This window comes from Papaver somniferum, unplaced genomic scaffold (assembly GCF_003573695.1).
Source record: "Papaver somniferum cultivar HN1 unplaced genomic scaffold, ASM357369v1 unplaced-scaffold_29, whole genome shotgun sequence".
NCBI classification, from domain to species: domain Eukaryota; kingdom Viridiplantae; phylum Streptophyta; class Magnoliopsida; order Ranunculales; family Papaveraceae; genus Papaver; species Papaver somniferum.
The window spans coordinates 2,816,966-2,836,926 of NW_020639929.1; the positions used below are offsets into that span (position 1 = coordinate 2,816,966).

The window sequence follows — 19,961 nt, forward strand, 5'->3', positions numbered from 1 at the left end:
GATGGAAAGCTAGCAAATATTTTCTGAGTGTTGTATCCTCCTGTCCTGAACTTGCTGTTCGGTGGAAATAGGTGTTTGGCATAGATGATGTCAGTCAGTGTTAAGTTTTCTGTCGTGGAACATGACCCATGTAAAAAAAAAATGGTACCCCGGTAATTCTTACGTAGGTTGCTGATTGATTCAATAAATGTGTTAATGGTCATAGTGACGTCATGTCAGTTGTGCAGTTTTACGATTTTGACCATAAACTAAAAACCACCATCAACAACAACATACTGAAATAACATCTTACATCCATATGGTTTGAGCATATAAATATCGGTGCCATCTCCATCTGGTAATCTTTTTGTTGGATATTTTCAATATTGTTTGCGGCTATCCAGGGGGTTCCGAGGGGCATAGCCCCTTCCGATTGTGTTCGACCTAATTCGGTTTCGAGAATTTCGGTTTTGGTTTTGAAATTCAAAAATTAATTCGGTTTCCAGAATTTTCTACAGTCGCATCTCTTCCCATTAATGGATGACGACTTTTGATAGTGCTTTGTTGAAGATGAAACGACATCTCCAAAAGGCATGAACCTCTATATAAATAGTTAAGGATTCTTCCCATTACAATCATCAAAGACTCTTTCTCTCTAAGCATCTTCAGAATCAATAACAGTGTGTTCTTGGTTGGGTCAAGGGAGTACAACCTCTGAATCCAACAACGTTGTTAGGGCTTCATTGTATCCTGACAGCAATATTTCCCTGACCGATTGTACTCGCCAATTATTTGAAAAGGGTCGAAATAATTGCTGAAAAGAATCGCAAGGCCTTGAAGCTCCAGTGATACAACATTCTTTTCGTTCTTTGTTTTCATCCTCTGTTACCCTGAATTTTCCAACACTTTTGCACTATATATATTATTTTTTTTTGCTAAGTCCAATAATTTATTAAAACAAAAAACGTAATTACAAAAATTACAAGGGGCTCAAGGACCCCACCCTATAAACCAAAAGGGTAAAATAAATAACTTCACTAAGAGCGGAGAGGCCCCTGATTACAAAGTCAAATGACTTGCAACTAACATAAATAGCATCCCTAAATCGGCTTCAAAAGAAACCACTAAATTTCTTACTGTCTTCACCATTATTGCATCAAAACAAAACTTTAGCAAAATAATACCGAACAACATGACGGAACCCGAGCTGGACTCCTCCGAACAGCCATCCTATAGTCATAGTTTAAACAAGTAATCTCCACTTAAGCTATTGCGCTATAAGAGCATCTCCAATGCAATTGAATGACACTTAGGATTTAAGATTTTTTGCACCAAATTTCCATCTCCAATACAAGGGTCAAGGTCATAGAGATAGATGATATGGCTAAATGGGGTAGTAGTAGAGAAAGTCTAATCTTGGGTCTTAAAGCCACATCATCATTTTGTCTCTAAATTCAAATAATGTTGGTTAGATAATATCTTAGGGGTTAGGGATTAACTTAATGTAAAAAGTTTTACATTTATTTTATTTTGTATTTTAGTAATGACCCACACATGAATGTGTTAATAAGACCTCCACATAGGAAGACGTGGACTTTTTGTATTGGAGTATTTATCTTTTTTTTTTTTTTTTGAAGATAAACGCATTACTCATGTACTTTTGCTAAATTAATTTGGCTCCTGCCAAAATTCAACTAGTTTGGGTCCTAAGATCGACAACTTTAATTTGATTGTAAAAATAAGACAAAAAGTCTTCAATTCATTTGATGGCAAGAGTGAGATTCCAACGCAGCTTGAATCCAAACTTTAAAGGGGCGTGCCTTGCCTGATACCCCTTGCAAGTAGTATTACATCACTGCAGAATTTCATTCATATTTTTACTCAATAACTTTAGAATTATTGTCTGTGAAAAACTGGGATAGAGTGTGATAAGTAGAGGTGTAAAACGTGTTGGTTCGTCATAGCCCTGCCCACGAAGTCACGTGCTTAGCATGCTACGTGCTGGGCTGAGCTGTGCCAAAGATTCAGACGTGCTGTGATGTGTCGTGCTAAATGGCGTGTTGTGTTGTGGCAGAAAAATAATAATGATGTGCCGTGTTGTGTTGTGGTAGCCAACTTATTCAATATTTTCCAAGTAAAATAATTTTTCAATATTTTAGTTAGTATATGTATTATCAAAAAAATTAATCAGCAAAATGGAAATAAAATGTCAAAAACTAGTTAAAATAAAGACCTTTTTTTGTGAGATATGCGTATGATGTGAAATATGATGTATCATGTTGTATCTTTTGCATAATTTAGTGTGTTTTCTTTGCGTTCCGTGTTGTGCCGCGTGCTTACACGTGCCACGTGATATGCTGTGATGATGTGCCTATTTGTCTGGCACAACACAGCACACTAAGCTAAAGTGATGTGCCCGTACTGTGCCAGATCACGTACCGCGCCGTGTTGTCTTCGAGTTTTAACGTGTTGTGTTGTGCCATAAATATGCTGGCCCGTCTCTATCTACACCTCTAGTGACATGGTTTGATTTTGAAACTCACTTTAAAGAGTGGGTTCCAAAATCTCCAAATATACTAACCGATTTTTATGTAACATATAATTCTGTTTGACTATTTTATGCAACACATAAGGCTTCAGTGGAATGAAAATTGGAAAGGATAATTCTAGGAAACTTACTCCGAAGAGGGGAAAAGGAAAGGAGGTAGAGTAAGAAAATAGTGAAATTGATGTATGAATTTAACTTAGTTTGAAGTCGGTATGAAGTATGAAAACAACTTTTCGATTTATGGCTGAGCTTCGTTTGATTGATGTTACTGTGAACAGACTACAGAGTGCATTAAACAAATCCTGTCAGTTCTATAGTGATGGGGAAAGTCGAATCCAAATGAACCCTCTTATATAGTACGTAAAAATGTTGTTATAGACTTATAGTAGGGTATGATTGATGTGATTATATCAAGTTTGACTATACAAATAGCAAATTAATTAGAACATGCAACTTACTTCGAAATAATGTACTAAAGTTCCAAATATATTTCGAACACAAAATAAGTTAAAAAGACCAAAATTAACAATTTTTGACTGAAAAAGACATTTAGGTTTTGATACTGTTTAAATGGACAAAAATGTAAAAATAGCCGGGATGTAAATAGTTTCACCATATCCATTTTTAAATATTTTTTCTTATTTTTAATTTACATCAGGATGCATCCAGTTTCATCCTTGATATTTTCTTAGTGTCCATTTCACCCATAATAATTTTTACTCGTCCATTTGAACCATGTTTTAAAAATATTTGGACAGATGACCCATTTTTCGTATTTCGAATTAGTAAAACTGGCATATGATCGAGTTTCCTGCTAGATGTAGACTTCATCTTTCAATAGAATTTTGATCCTAGTTTTCGTATGACACGATCATTCTTGATGATGCTGTAAGTCCAAGAACCTGCTATAGCTCCACATATGGGGCCGATTATGTAGATCCATAGCCCTTCATAGCGGTTAAATACAAGGGCTGGTCCCAAACTCCTCACACGATTCAACGATGCCCCGGTAATTGGCTTATAAAGATTATTTGAAAGGTTAGCGAGAATGATATTATTAATCAGCGCATCAGTATGAATGATCAACTAATTTTTGTTTTTGGAGATGAATATAATTACCCAGAGAAAAGTATGTTTAATGTGAAAATTACTGTGAGACCCATTTTATCAGATTTCTCCACTATGAAACCCACGGGCGTAAAACTTCAGGCGTGCACCCAATTTTTGAGAAAAAATTACTCCAACACCCATAGTTTCTGAAATTCAGATCTCAAATAACGATGGTTCTTTTTTCACGAAGTTTCGACAAGCTGAATCATACTTATCAGAAGCATCTAATAAACCTAATTTCGGTCTCGCTGTTCTTCGTTTAGTTGCTGAGACGAACATCGATGATCAGATCCGTATTTCTGCTGTTGTTAATTTCAAAAATCATCTTAAATCGAGATGGATTTCGGTAGAAACGAACAAGAATCATCGTGGTGGTAATAACAATCTTGATGGTCCTGTTTTGTCTCCAACTGATGATGCCGAGAAGGAACAGAATAAACAGTTGATTTTGCCATTGATGTTATCGTCTTCACTGATTTCCAAGACAAGGAACAAATTAAACAGTTTATTCACTTGCTAGCAATTTTGGGTATATTTCTAGATTGATTTTCTAAGATTTTGACTGAGTTTGGATAATCATTTCCACCATTAAAATTGAAATATTATTGGAAGAATCTGTGAAGTTGGGTGTTTGAAATGCAGAACTGATATTGATTTAAGTGGCGGAGTAGATAAAGAAATCTCTTTTCTGAAACAAGACTTGAAGTTTTATCAAAGAAAGGCTAAGAATTTAAGACAGGAGAGTCAGGAGACAAATATGGGAGTAGAAGCTTTAAATGGATCCCACGTGGTAAGAATTTTTGTTTTTTGAAATCATTAGATAGTCATTTGAGATGTCATCCTCGTACAGAAAGAAAAGGAAATTTGAGGATCAAAACAACAGTTGTCCAGCTACATCAAGGATATTATTGGGTTATGATTGGTTGTGTTCTGTATCCAAAAATCGAAAGAATTTTCTTACATAAATCAGTGACATAATGGTTCCTTGATATTTTAATTGGTAAATAGAAATCGGTTTGGTAAGATTGCTGAAATTTCAAATTTGATTTCAGAGACAAAGATGTCAAGTATTTGAAATGAAAGGTAGCTCTGGCCAGGTTGATGTTGTGTTGAGGTTACAGGGTCATGGTTGCAGTTGTTGGTGGTGATACAGTGTGCAACTGGTATTGGCTGGATGTACTGTGTGCAGTATTGCGAAAATGGAGGTGTGAATAGTGATGCATTACAGGTTATGCATCTACAAATGTGTTGCATAACTTGTTATGCATTCTCGAAATTTGTTGCATAACACGTTCTGCAGCTGTTTTTTTTTTGCATAACTTGTTATGAAGTACAGAAAACGGTTGCATAACACATTATGCAGCTACTTTTTTCTAAGTATTGAAACCAACAAAAAATAAGGCTGCATAACTTCTCATGCACCTACAATAATATCTACATAACATGTTATGCATCCGAAAATACGACTGCATAATCTTTTATGCATCGAGAAAATAGATGCATAACCTGATATGCATCCGTAAATATAGATGCATACTGCATTATGCATCAATTTTTTTATGGACGCACTAAAATCAACCCAAAACAATGATTACATAACTTTTTATAGATGCATAACTTTGTTATCCAAATGCATAATTTGTTATGCAGTGGAGAAAATGGTTGCATAATTTGTTATGCATCTGCAGAATGTGTTATGCATCTTTTTTGCTGGCTGCATAATAGTTATGTATCAAGTTTTCAAAAAATTTGCCTAAAATGATGATTACTTCCGTTTTTTTCGTGAAAAACAAAAAATTGATATTCTTGTTTGTACTCGTTTTGTAGCTCTCTTAAAAATATTTCCAACGATATAAAATTTGTAATATTCCAAGACGCCGATTTTTAGATATGTTATATCCAAGTTGCGTTGCCAATTATACCCCTGATGCATAACCCGTCATGCGGATGCATAATCCGTAATACAGATTTTTAATCATTTCATATAATTATGGGTATCACGGAAATAATTATGGATGTCACGATACCTAAAATTAATTATGGACCTAATAATGAAAATATTATTTTTTTTGGGTCTGCGCCTAAGTTTCCCATTTTTAATATCACGGTAGATCCTATGGCGAGGCCCGCAAGTTCTCCAACCTACACAAAATCCATAAATAAAAATATAAGCTAATTCCCATGACAAAAAGTAAAGAAATGACCAAGTATATGTTCCATATATTGTTACCAAATTTACGATGACCTTCGCGAAAGACACGTCGAATAATGAATGTTAAGACAAGTGGGCTAAGGAAAATTTTCTTACTGCTCTACAATCTGTAACGACACTGCAGATTACGAACATGAGGTGGAAAGTTGTGACGAACTCTAGAACTAAAGACTGCACATGTTATCCAGCCGGCAATGTTCCTAGGAAATGATCCTGATTCCCTTGGTATAATAGCCTTAGGGTTCCAATTGCAAGAGTCGAACCAACAACTTGAGCTAATACATAAGCACGTACAGTTTATCAATATGACTTGAAACTTTTGAATAAATGGTGAATTGCAAAAATTGTACCTGTTTCCATGGAAATTTCTGACAACCACAAGTTGCGAAGGCAATGGTGACAGCAGGGTTAAAATGAGCACCGGAAATACATCCAAGAGCGTAAATCATAACCATCACAGAAAGTCCCCAAGTTTGGACAATTCCAGGCAAAGTTACAACCTTATCATTGTTTAAGTTCACGCTTACTGCACCACATCCAGCGAATATCATGAAAAATGTTCCAATTCCTTCCGCAATCAACTACGTTCAGTAAAACCGAGCAACAAGATTTTAAATCTTTTCTAAGAAATCATAATAAGCAGATATGTCAAGGGAAAAAAAACGTTTTCTGGAAATGAAAAATGAAAACATGAATACCTTTTGGGAAAATGGTATAGAGAAACAAGAGCTGGATTTTTCATTGGTTGCCGATGGTATGGGGTGATCGTTGTTGTTTCCAGGCGTGTTTAGATCGTTGACGGGTACCATAGCATTGGGCATGGATGAATTTGCCCGGTTTGAATAAGAACTATTGTTGTTAGTACTACACATTAAAATCTTAGCCATGAATGCAACTAGATCTCCTTGAGTAACTAGTCTTGATTAACTAAATGAATGAGAGAGATAAGCAAATGAATCGAGTTCGAGAAACCCAATAATGAAAGTCAATGAAGATAGTTAAGTGTCAATCTGATTTCTAGATTAGCTATTTGTTTCGTAGATTTATAAAGTTCACAAAAAAAATATATACTTAACATTGTGCAAGTTGTTTTTGTGTACTATGATAGACGTGCAACTTGATTAGCACGACTATTGGAAAATTAGAAAATATACTTATATTAAGTAACTATAAACCAAAATGAAGAAGAGGAAGTAATCATTGTCGTATACAATAGCTTGAAAACAATATTATGCTTTTTCATTATTTAACTAGAGAGTTAAACTGTTAAAGTTGTTTGGTTAAGTGTAGAGCCCAGCTCGCGATTTGGCATACGGAAAAAATTAGAATGTTATTTATTAGTACTTGATTTTAGTTTTAGTATTTTCCATTTTCTAGGCGTACGAGTTTTTTTCTCTTCCGATGCAAGAAAGGATTTTATTGATTAAGAAGCAAGATTACATCTGATAGTGTCCTCCATAACCCAGCTGTGAATGTCTGGAGGAAAATCGTTTGAGTGCTCAAAACTAGTGCCGCTGCTCCTAGCTTTCTTAGCCATAGAGTCTGCAACGCCATTTTTAAGCTATTAACTGACACAAAAATAAAAAGTATGACTCTGAAACATAGTCTTGATATCTACGATAGTTCCTTGGTTTAACCAATAAACATAAAAGGTATCCTGTTTTACTGACTTGATTAAACCATCGTTGTCTGACTCGAAAATGACTTTGGTTAAGTTTTTTGGAATAGCCCACTCGACTGCATCTTTCATGGAAATATATTCCGACCGCTCCACTTCATGTTCTGGCATCATTCCTCCATTTTAGAAGTTTCCTTTGACCTTTGAACTTTGTCTTGCAAAATTTCTAGCTATTAGTCTTCTGCCTCCTGTAAAATTAGTTTTAAGAAAAGAGACATCAATGTTTATGTTGACAAAATCTCTATCCGGTGGATCCCAAATTTCATCCTGCACCTGTATGCTATTAGTAAAAGCTCTAGAATTTCTTACAGTATACTTGCATCTATCCATCAAAATGTGATTATTACCAATGGATCTCATATTATTAGGTTTTAAATTCTGGAAAGCTAGAGAGCATTTATGCCTCCAAATAGTCTATATAGTAATCATAAGCACATGCAATCTGTCAATATTAGGTTGATCCCGAAAAGTAGCATTACGGGAAAAACATCGAACAACTACACCAAAAAACAGTTGTCATATGATATACGACGAGGGATATTGATGGGTTGCACAAGGAGGTTGTAGAAAGTCTTCAATTCTTTGCAACTCGTCAATACTAGTCGTAAACAAGGTTGTCCTTCCATTGTGTACCACGCTTTTTTTAGTTGTGAAAGTGAATCCAAATTACTGGGCAATGTCTCACACAACTCTTCAAGTAGTTGTCATCATTAGTTTCACAACTGAGTTATATTTCTTAGAAATGTATAACGCAACTCCACCAACAGTTGTGTATACACTCTTCTCCGAACCCTTATTTTAGTTGTATGACATACTCAACTCTTGTTTCACAACCAAAGGTATGTGTAGCAGAAACTCGCATCACAACCTTTGATAGTGTAGTATAACCTATTCTCACAATTATAATATTAGTCGTAATTATTTCTTTCACAACAAAAGCCTTTGTAGCAGAAATAAGTATCACAACCTTTGTTAGTATAGTATAACCTATTTGTACAATTATTATATTAATTGTAATTATTTATTTCACAACAAAAGCCTGTGTAGCAGAAACAGGTATCACAACAATGTTTTGTCTAGTATAATTTTAATTTCACTACTCCATAATTATGTAGCAGAAGTATGTGTCACAACCATTGTTTATGTAATATAACTTCATTGTCACAACCCCTAGTTTGGTTATAATAAATTGTTTCACAATCCTTGTTTGTGTAGTATAACTATATTTACACAACTCCTAGTTTGGTTATAATCAATTGTTTCACAACCAATACACTGTGTAGCAGAAAAATGTATCGCAATCCTCGTTTGTGTAGTATAACTCCAGTGTCACAACTCTTATTTTGGTTGTAATCAACTGTTTGACAGCCTATGCTCTGTGTAGTAATACCCTTTTTTCCAGTATAGGTATATCCAATTACAACCTCTTTTAGGTGTTGTGATTTATTTACATTTTATAAAAAAATATATATATAAATTGGTTTTCAATTTCACTGAAAATGTACCACCACCATTCATTCAAATATGAAGCACTAAAACCTGCAAGATCATTCACACCCTTGAATGATTCCTGAAACATTGTTTCCACATAAAAATACACACACACACATTGTTTCACTGATAAGAGCAACAAAAAAGAACCAAATTTTTTTTTCACCAAGCATTCCCCAAACATAATAACAAGTCATATGGCAGACAACAAAAAAAGAACCAAATTGTTTTTTCACCAAGCACTCCCCAAATATGAATAACACGTCAGATGGCAGGCAATATCAGATCCTTGGCCCATGTGGTATAAGTTCCTACAACGTCTATTACACGCTTCAACTTCCTGGATTGCTTGTAGAGAATGGCATCATCCACATGAGACGTAATCAAAGTTACTTTGTATGCTGCAAAACCTATTGGCAATTCATGGCACTCCATCTTTGGATCTGTTTCAGCAATAATCGCATCAACAACAACCTCGTTCTCATTGTACCAACTGAGTAACCTGCAATCTTTACCCTTCCCTAGCACTTCCTCCACCCTTCGTCTGCTGATTGGATTGTCATTTTCATGGTGGGGAACAGTCATGCTAGTGCTATCAAGAACATTGCTAGCATTTCCAGACTACAGGATAAATACAACATCAATATAAGAAATTGGTATAATTCAAAAAAAGAAATTTGAACTGGCGATGTGCAAGTGTACAAACATATAAACACACTGACCTTTGGATTGATGCTATGCAAATGTGAGCCACCACGGCAGACACAACTCGACGTCTTTTCCTATACCAACACCAAACCGGAAGTACGAGAGGAAAGTTTCAATTCATCAACTAAAAAATACTTAATGAATGAGTACGTTCTCACCTCTAACTGTTCAACTCTCTCGTTCACTTCCTTCATACTGTCTTGACACTCTTTTACGATCTTCTTATAATAGGTCTTGACAGCTATCTTTGTCTTTGTCGCTCCATACCCAATTCCTCTCAGTTTCCCTGGTTTTTCGTAGATGATCCAACATCAGCACCATGTTCTTCTGCTGCTCTTTGAATCTTTTCCTGTATTTGTGTATATGTATCCCGACTAGTCACATTTTTACATCATTCAAACACATATAAACCAGATAAAGAAAGAAGATAAAGAATATTTGAGTTCTCACTAAAGCCTCCACAACACCAGGATTAGGTTCCTTTCCTTCCTTCTGTTTGTGACCCGTTGTCCAAATTTCGACCCTATCAATCTCTTCTTGTGTTTTCCGTTATTTTTGCTGTAAACAATATGTCAATCCAGCTAGTTAACATATGAACAATTTGAATACAGTGAACCTGTAATGAACATAGGAATAAAAATACAAGACATACCATTTTAGCCTCGAGTCTCGCATAACCTAGTCTACTGATAGTGTGTGGAGTGGTGTGTTTCTTTCTGATTTGTTGCATCCGCAATCTTTTTGTTTCATAAAGTATGGAACGTCGTTAAATAACAAGACATCACCAAGAATAGTGAATGTGCAAGGGCTTAACACCAAAAAAAAATAATTTATTGTGATATAAACACTAACTCTGAATTCCTCCGAGCAAACATGTTTTATGAACTCTTCTCACTCATTGACAGTGTCATTCTCTGGTTTCAGTTCTGGCAGCCTCTTGTCTCTTTCTTCTTCCTCTAGATCATCTAAGGCGAGTATTTTACCGGCTTTTCTTGACCTAGCCTCTTTAAGATAGCATCCCATCTTCCCAAGATAGTAGTCTTTGTAAAACTCATCAATAAAAAACCTTTGCTGCAAATACAAGCAAAAGAGTTAAAAGAGTTATAGAGAGAATATATAAATCTTTTTGATACATTATAAAAGTAAAAGAGTTTAAAATTTGAAGAGTTAAGAAATTACCATGAAAATCGCCCATATGTTATCTTTTGCTTCTTTAGGGACAAGTCTCCAATCCTTTTGTTTTAATGGGATGTTTCACCTAACTAAAACTCCCAACACATTTGCAAGATGCATTGAAGGATCACCAATGGGCTGATCCTTACTATTAAAGCTAAAATCTTCCTTGGCATTGTTATCATTTGTTATCCCTAGTGCACTCATCCTTGTTGGGCCACGTGGAACGTACTTTCTTTTGGGTTTTGCCTGCAAAACCCAAGTGTTTTTGCAGTTAATAAGCAAAAGAGTTAATGATGGAAAAACTAATATAAAGATACAAATAAAAATCTTGGACAGACAGTCATACCTCAGCTTATGTTTCCTTTTAATTTCCCACGTCATGGTGCTCGATATCGTTCTCATTTTCCTTGTCTTCATTCTCCACCTCTTCATTTTCCTTCTCTTCTTGTTCATCATCTTTATCTTCTTCCTCGTCTTGAAGATCTGACAAAGTATCATTCACATTCCTGAGTTGCAAATTCGGACATGGCCCTGAGTACAATTTCCGCTTTGCACTTTTCTGCTTGTTAACAACTTCACTACAGGGTGCAGCTTGAGATGCTCCTGATGTGGATTGTAATGGTTGAGATTGTTCTGGTTCATATAAACTTTTCCTTTTCCTAGGTTACGATCGTGTTGGAGCTGTCTTTTCAGCGGCTGGTTCAGCTGCACTTTTAGTTTTTCGAGGCGACGATCGTGTTGGAGTAGTCTTTTCAGCATCATGTGGTTCCTCTGAACTATTCTGAGTAGTCTTTTCAGCATTATGAGGTTCTTCTAGAGTATTCTTAAACCTAGGGATGATCGTCTTGGAATCTTTTCTCTATCAGGATGCTCTGAACTCTTCTTCTTCTTCTTAGGAGTTTGTTTGGCATGAGACTTTTTACTTTGTCTTTTAAGATGATCTGCAAAATAAACTAAACTAGGTTAATCAAAAGGAGATGGTAAATAAAATAATTGATACAAGTAAAAATAAACTGAATCATACGAGATTTGTACCACCTTGAAAGGAGACAAACAGACGCTTTTGGCTTGCTTGTTTATTACCTTTTTGGGAGTTGGGACCGACTTGTTGCTCTTTGCTTCATTGATAACCTGTAACATAAAGTAAAGTAAGTTAATCAAAAGGATACAAAGAACATCATTTACACTAAATACATAAACTGAACCATAAAATATATAAGTCTTTACCTTTTTGTTTACCATTGCAGACAAATTGGTCTACACCTCCTTCCAAACGTACGCAACTACTATAAAAACATAACCAAAAAGTCAAAACTACAAAAATTCCACCATACCTCATCAGATAAGAAATCACCACAAGACGAACATTTCACAAGACAAAACAACACATGTGAGTCACTGAAGCTATGCGAAAATTCTACTTACACTAGAAATTTTCAAAACTAAACAAAACAAAACCTTGCAAAAAGATATAAGACTTTAGCAAAATCAATCCACATATTGCATCAACCTACCATGTTATTAAGAAACCATCAACCTAAAATAGCTATCATCTTATAAACAATACTGAAAATAGTCTACAACTTAGAAATAGAAACCATCAACCTTTTCAAAGTCAATTTTCCGTTTTACAACCCTTGTAAAGTTTGTGAATATTGATCAGGAAAAAAAACAACACAAATTTACCAATATTGTGAAGCCGGAAGGATAGTTGATGACTTGTACTAACACACAGTAGGCTTGGGTTCGAATCTCTCAAAGAACATTTTTAAAAATCAATTTTTTTTTATCTTCAACAACCCTTATACGTGTTGTTATACAATTATTCACTACCTTTAAGATATGAGTTGTAAAGTCTAAAGGTGGTCACTTCTCTCTGCAACCCTTTTCACCCAAAAGTTGTGGTTTTTAATTCTCGTCACTACTCTTTGGTCCTAAGAGTTGGACGGTTTTTTCTTTGACAAGTCTTTCATTGGAAAAAGTTGTAAAACATGCTATCTTTTACGACTTTAAAATTACGAGTTGTCAATCTACAGTTGTAGATTACTATTTTTCTCGTAGTGTAGATCACCAAATAATAATCCAGTTGAATAATTTACCATGGATACTTTTAATATTCTCAACATGAATATTCATACTCAGCCAAATGGATCTAGCATAAGGACGATATATGAACAGATGGTCAGCAGTTCCTAGGTTAGCATTACAGATACTGCAATGAGTTTCAATATCATGCTTGTATCTATAAATCTTATCCCTAGTAGGCATTATCTCCCTTAAGCATTTCCACACAAACAGTTTAATATTATGTGGTAGTTTGCAACTCCATAGAGACTTCCAAGTTTGATCAGTGACATTTTGATTTCTCGTGACAGTGTCACCTTGATTACTAAGAACTTTATAAGAACTTTTGACAGAAAAATTACCTTTCCCATCATGAGTCCAGATGAGAGTATCATTTCCAGACATAAGTATCTCCATAGACAAAATCTTATTAGGAGACTCTAAGTTGAAAATATTATTAACAAGCTGAACATTCCATATTTTAGTACCTGCCAAAAAAAGTTCATGCACAAGATAAGATTGGAAGGAATAACAGTATCATTATCTGGTTCAGGTGGAAGATCAATAACCCATTTATCAAGCCAAATTTTGACTTTAGTTCCACGTTTAACAAACCAAAAGATGTTTTACTTATTGAAATCTATTTGTCTATAGATCCCTTTCCAAACCCAAGAACTATTATCACTCAGTTTATAGAGGATTAATGGTTCTAAAGTACTTGGATTATAGTATTTTAACAAAATAATCATCTGCACCAGAACATATTTTCCAAGATATTTTACTCATTAGATCTCTAATAAAACCCTCTAAATTCTTGATCCTAGACCGCCCAGATCCATATTGGCTTTTGTAAGTAAGACCAAACTATAAACTTTATGCTTTTTGTTGCCTCTATGACCCCACCATAAGTTTCTCTGCAAATAATCCAAATTATCAATAAGAGTCGTGGGAATTTTAAAACATCGCATTTGATAAGTTGGAAGGGAGTTTAACACATACTTAATCATAGTTGTCCTACCAGATTGTTAAGAGACACAATATTCCATTAATGTCGTCTAGGTTCAAAAGATTGAGCTATCGGATTAAAGGAATTGATCTTAGAATGGCCAAAAAGCAAGGGTGCACCTAGATTTGTTTCTGAGTCACCTACAATAGACATATTAAGTATACCATCTAGGCCAGTACAAGTTTCAGGACTAATAATTTTTCTAAAGTAAACACATGATTTATCAAAGTTTGAAGTCTGACCAGAGATGTTACCAAACTCATGCAGAATGGCAAGAATGTTATCAATATGACTCATATCAGCTTTAGCAAAAATTAAGATATCATCTGCAAATAAAAGATGAGTTGTAGGTGTCCTTCTAGCAAATTTGATGCCTGAAATAACCTTGTTTGTTTCATAAATTTTTAAGGATCTAGATAGAAATTCCATAGCCATGATAAACAAATAAGGTGAAAGGGGATCACCTTGTATAATTCCCCTACAAGGCATATATTCTTGACAGGGTGAATCATTCAATAGCACACTTATACTAGCAGTAGAGATGTATTGTTTAATCAAATTACAAAAAAAATCATTAAAGCCAAAATGAGAAAGAACTTTCAAAAGAAATGGCCACTCTAATTTATCAAAAGCTTTAGAGAGGTCTATTTCAAAGTCAGGGAGCCCTCAATACCTTCCTTTTGTTTCATGGGCTATAATTATATTATCATGGATAGCCCTACCAGGAACAAATACATCTTGATAAGGAGAAATAAGTTTCTTAAGATAAGGTATAATCATATTTGCAAGAATTGTAGAAACTATCTTATAAGAAACATTACAAAGGATAATTGGTATAAATTTAGAAGGTTTTTTGGATCTTTAAATGTAGGTATAAGGCAAATATATATTTTGTTTAAACATCTTGGGATGAGACCTGTCACAAAGAATCTCTCAACAACATCAATTACATCTTTACCTACTATGTGCTACTGAGACTGATAGAAACCATCTTGGAAGCCATCGAGATATGGTGAACTCCAAGCTGGCATAAACTTAACAACATGGGAAATTCCATCAGAAGAAGGAATAGAAAGCAATATAATATTATCATCTTCATAGATAACATAAAAATTATATTAAACACATCATCAGACAAAGCAGGATTAGATATATTACTAGTACATGCAATATATCTAAAATGACTGATGAGCAGGTTGCTAATGTAATTTTTGTCTTTAAACCAATTCCCATTGTTATCACATAGAGCACTAATATTATTCCTATGATGTCTTCTATTTACCAGAGAATGAAAAATTTAGTTTGTTGTCCATATCATGTACATGTTTATCTCTAGATTTTTCCTTATACAAGCTAGTTTGAACTTTATACCAATTTTCAAGATCCTTAATTATTTCTTTCACTCTCATGAATTGAGAATTGGAAGGTTGTTCTTGCTGAGCATGTTCAAGATGGTTTTGAAGATTTGTGATATTTTTTTGAATATCACCGAACTCCATTTTGTTACAATGAGATAAAGTAATCCTAGTATGTTGGAGCCTATACTAAAACTTATGAGCATGACTGCCATTAACACTAACATTCTAAGCTGTTTCCATTTGATCACCAAAAGAATCATGTTGAATCTAGGTGCCAAAAAAATTTAAAAGGTATCCAGAATCTCTCAGAAAGAGGTTCAGTAATGAGAAGGATAAGACAGTGGTCAGAAGCAGCATGACCTAAATGAAATATTTTATCTTGAGCAAAATTCATAACCAGTCATTGTTTCCTAGACCCATATCCAATCTTGCTCTCCTAGATCCAGTATCATAGCTATTACTAGTCCAAGTATAATTTTTATAGCCAAGGTCCACTATGCCAGAATCTCTAACCCTCTTTTGAACCCAAATATTATAGCTACTACTATTTCTAGATAGATGAAAATTAATATCCCTTAGTACTAGCCAAGGTTGGTAAACTACTTCACTAAGATCATGCAAAAAATTCCATTGCTTAATTTCTTTTAGGATCATTATAGTTTTATCCATACATGAAGGAAATAAGAACCTCATGATAAGAGCATGTATTATGTTGTCAGCGGTACTGGGAATATCACAAGATATACCATCCTTCTACATGAGAATGAGACCACCAGCATAACCTATTCTATCAATACAAGTGAAGTTATGATAATTTACAGACTGAGCTATGAAAATCATTCTTTGAGAGTCAACTTTAGATTCACAAAGGAAAATAAAATCAGGACTATGCTTTTTAACTAGATTTTGCAGCTGGTCTTTTATAAAATTATTAGCAATACCTTGGACATTCCAAGACAGGATTTTTATCTCGTAAGTATTCAAAGAGCACAAAACACTAAGAGAAAAAAGTAAACAGATAATGAAATTATGGGAGCTAAAAATATGAAGATTTCTATGAAAAATTAGAGCAATAACTAAAATAAAACTTTGATTGTGAAACTGGATTTGTAAAAATATTACCTTGTACTCCCTTTCTGTGCTGATGGATTGCTTTCCCCCAGTTATGACCATGTGAGTAGTTGGATTTGATGTAAGAAAGACATTCATAGTATCAAAGTCAGAGGATTTATGGGTGTTAGAGCTTTCTTCATCTAGACGAATTCTCTTACTAATTCTAAGTGAAACAGTGCTATTTTCTGCAATTTTACCATAGATACAATCCATATTAACAATAGCTCCATCCTTAGGGGGGAAGAAAAGATGGTAATTTTTCCACTATCCTAGGATTCTTCTTAGAGATTGGTTCTTCATTGGTGATTTTATTAGCTTGAGACCCTCTATTCGATCTGACTTTACCAAAAAGATATGGATTTTCATGTGCCTTAACAAGAAATTCAACTGCATCCTTACAAACTTTCTTTGAGTGGTTGATGATATAACACTCAGGACAAATCTTATTTGGATGTCTTTCATAGAATAATTTTATCCACCTCATAACTCCAGCTTTAGTTATAGAGATTTAGGACCCTTTCTTGGGATCGGTAAGATCTATCTGGATACAAACTGAATAACATTTTCTGGATCAATAGATATAACTTCACCCATTATCTCCCTCATTTTCTTCACCAACTTCGGATTCATAGGCTCAGGTAATGATCCTTTCAGCTGAATCCAAAAACATTGGAAACCCTAATCTATATTAGCATAAATCTTCTACGGAAAAGTAATCATGTATGACCAATAAATTACCATTCACACTCCAATATCTTAAATCCCACACCATCTTATGCAGATCCTTTTTACCGAATTTGAAAACCATTACATTTGGATCAATCTCAACTACCTTCAGATCTTCAGGGGGTATGAAAGTCCACGTGAAGACGATATATTTCTCTACCATCTTATGACTCATCTTGCCTTCAATAATAACTTTATCAATCAGACTGGCTTCCCATTTTAATTCCGCATTATCATCCTTGTTGATATCACTTTTATAAATGACAACTTCAGAGGTATCACCTAGATCAATAGTATCTTTCTTAAACTTATTAACCAATTCAGAAACTTGGTTAGTATCTTCTGACTCCATTTTCTGGTATAATATGCATCTATATTGTATGTGAAAAATACTGGGGTTGCAATGTGTTATATAACTGGATTGAAAGATATTAGGTTTGCCAGATATATCTTTGGACTGAGTAATGAAAAAGATTTGTTGAGACGTAATATTTGGATGAAAATTTTGATTGACAAATATGAGGGTTGTATAGTTTTCCACTTTGACGAGGAGGGAACTTAAGAAAAAAAAAATTCAAATGGTAACTGATTTGACTAAATTTGAAAATAGTCGATGTGCGAGATTTGGGTTTGTGAATCGCTACAGGGTTGTATCTCTGTTTGATCTTCCACATGGGAATAGGCTTCAAGCAACAAATCTTCACTTCAACGAGCTTTATAACATATTCTGCAAAGGCGTGGATCATAACCAGTAACAAGGCAAACACCATTAGGGGAGAAACAAGATGTAAACACATTTAGGGAGAAAAGAAAAGTTAGCAATCCATAAACTAAAAGAGATCTAAAGAAATTCAAAAGAAAGACGGACTTTGTGAAAAATCTGAATTATAAATTTTAGAAGAACATTAAAATTGGTCAATTTAAAATAATAAGGAGACATATATAAGAAGATTTAGAATCAAGAAGTAGATTAGAACATGATTAAAATAAGATTAAGGTTTAAAAAACTGATATTCTTTCTTAGTGTTTCTGTTATGGTTGATGTGTGTGTTTTATATGTAGCACCATAGTTAAGACATTTTCTTGAAATAAATTTTTTATATACAAAACTAGTCGTAAAAACCCAAGGTGACCAAACTTGTGGTACAAAAACCCCACTCAAATGTTGGGATCCATTAAAACTCAATCGTAAACAAAATTGATACAAAAACCCCCAGTTTTTAAAAAGTGATACAAAAACCCCAAATTTATGATGAAACCAAAATAAAATTCGATGAAACCAACATTTAAATTTGGGGTTTTTGTGTTAATTTTGTTTTGATGGGGTTCTTGTGTTACTTTTATTTTGATGGGTTTTTTGTGGAAGGATGGTGACACATTTGGGATTATAACTCGCGGACCATTGGGTATGTGTCGTTTGATGATTGATTAAAATTATTTCTATATTTATTTTTGCATTTATGGGTAAATGATGGGTTGGATGGTAAAACATAGTCTAAGTGAATGTCTAGTTCCCTATTGCGTCTTTCTATTTCTCTCATACCCAGTTAAACCATTGGGTCTCTCTATTTATTCATTCAGAAAATCTATCAAACTCTCTAATTCCCTTTTCTCTAGTCTTAGTACATTTCTGCTCACAAACTCATAAGTGCTTGAACTTTAATCCTGTTATTTCCCTAATTTTCTTTTTCTTTTTCGGTTGTTTTCCTTTTCTAGTTTAAGTTTCTTTATTCCGAGGATTATTGCTCTAATCCCTCTTTATAATTAAGTCCTTGAAACATTCTTTTAATAGTCATATATGTCTCTTGGTGAAATGTATTGTCTCTTGGCAATTCATGCCTATTCAAATCCATGCTCACCATCTACATAGGCATCATTACTCCTCAAAACCCAAAATTCAAAGTCAAATTCTAGAATCTTCATTAGCCTTAAATCCTCCCAGAATTTCCATAATGAGATTATTGGTAAATCACCTAATTCGTTTGGATTCATTTGGGCACAATTAAAATCTTTGATTTTTGCGGACCTAGAAAAAGCAGCACATGTTGAGAGGCGTCATTGGTGGCTAGAGCATATTGATTAGGCCACACTTTATCGTTAATACCGCTTGGCCGGTCTTAAACAGTCATAAAATATGATATGCAGTTCTTGGCTGCAAGCTAACCTTAGGTCAAAATAATTGTGCCTTCCACACCCACCCACCCAACCTTATCATCTCAGTCCTACCAACATTTTGCTAAAAAATATTCCCTCCAAACTTATGTATCATACCACCCAAAATTCATTAATTGCATTTGGATGTATATATGAACAGTTTCTGACTTGCTGGAGAAAAAACAAACACAATTGTGTTAATCTCTACAAAAGCTAGGGGAGAAGGAGTTTTAAAGTAGATCCTACAGTTAAAAGTGGTATCTTGGACCACATGCAAGATAAACAATATACCAGACTTTCATCAATTTCATTCCCTTTTACCAACTCCAAACATATTCAAATTTCAAATATTTCTCTGTTCAAGGTTCGGTCTCCGAAACCCTTAACCCTATCCCTATGTATCTGAAATCAAAGTGCAATGTCGCACTCATAACACATGCTTCACCATCATAGATATATACGTATAAACATATCTCAACCACTCATTTCAAAAACCATTTCGGACTTATCTTCTTCGATCTTCTTAGACTTTTTATTTATACGAAGAGTTCTAAAATTGAAGAAGGTACTATTTTTGTAGCGCCCCCTAAGTTAGTAGCTGACTAATCCAAGAGATTAGCTAAATAAAGAGGCACTAC

At 34.4% G+C, this 19,961-nt stretch overlaps 1 pseudogene; it reads right to left on the minus strand.

Annotated features, from left to right (window-relative positions):
- Positions 1-1,016: 1,016 nt before the first annotated feature.
- On the minus strand, positions 1,017-6,736 carry LOC113341413 (annotated as a pseudogene).
- Positions 6,737-19,961: the final 13,225 nt, after the last annotated feature.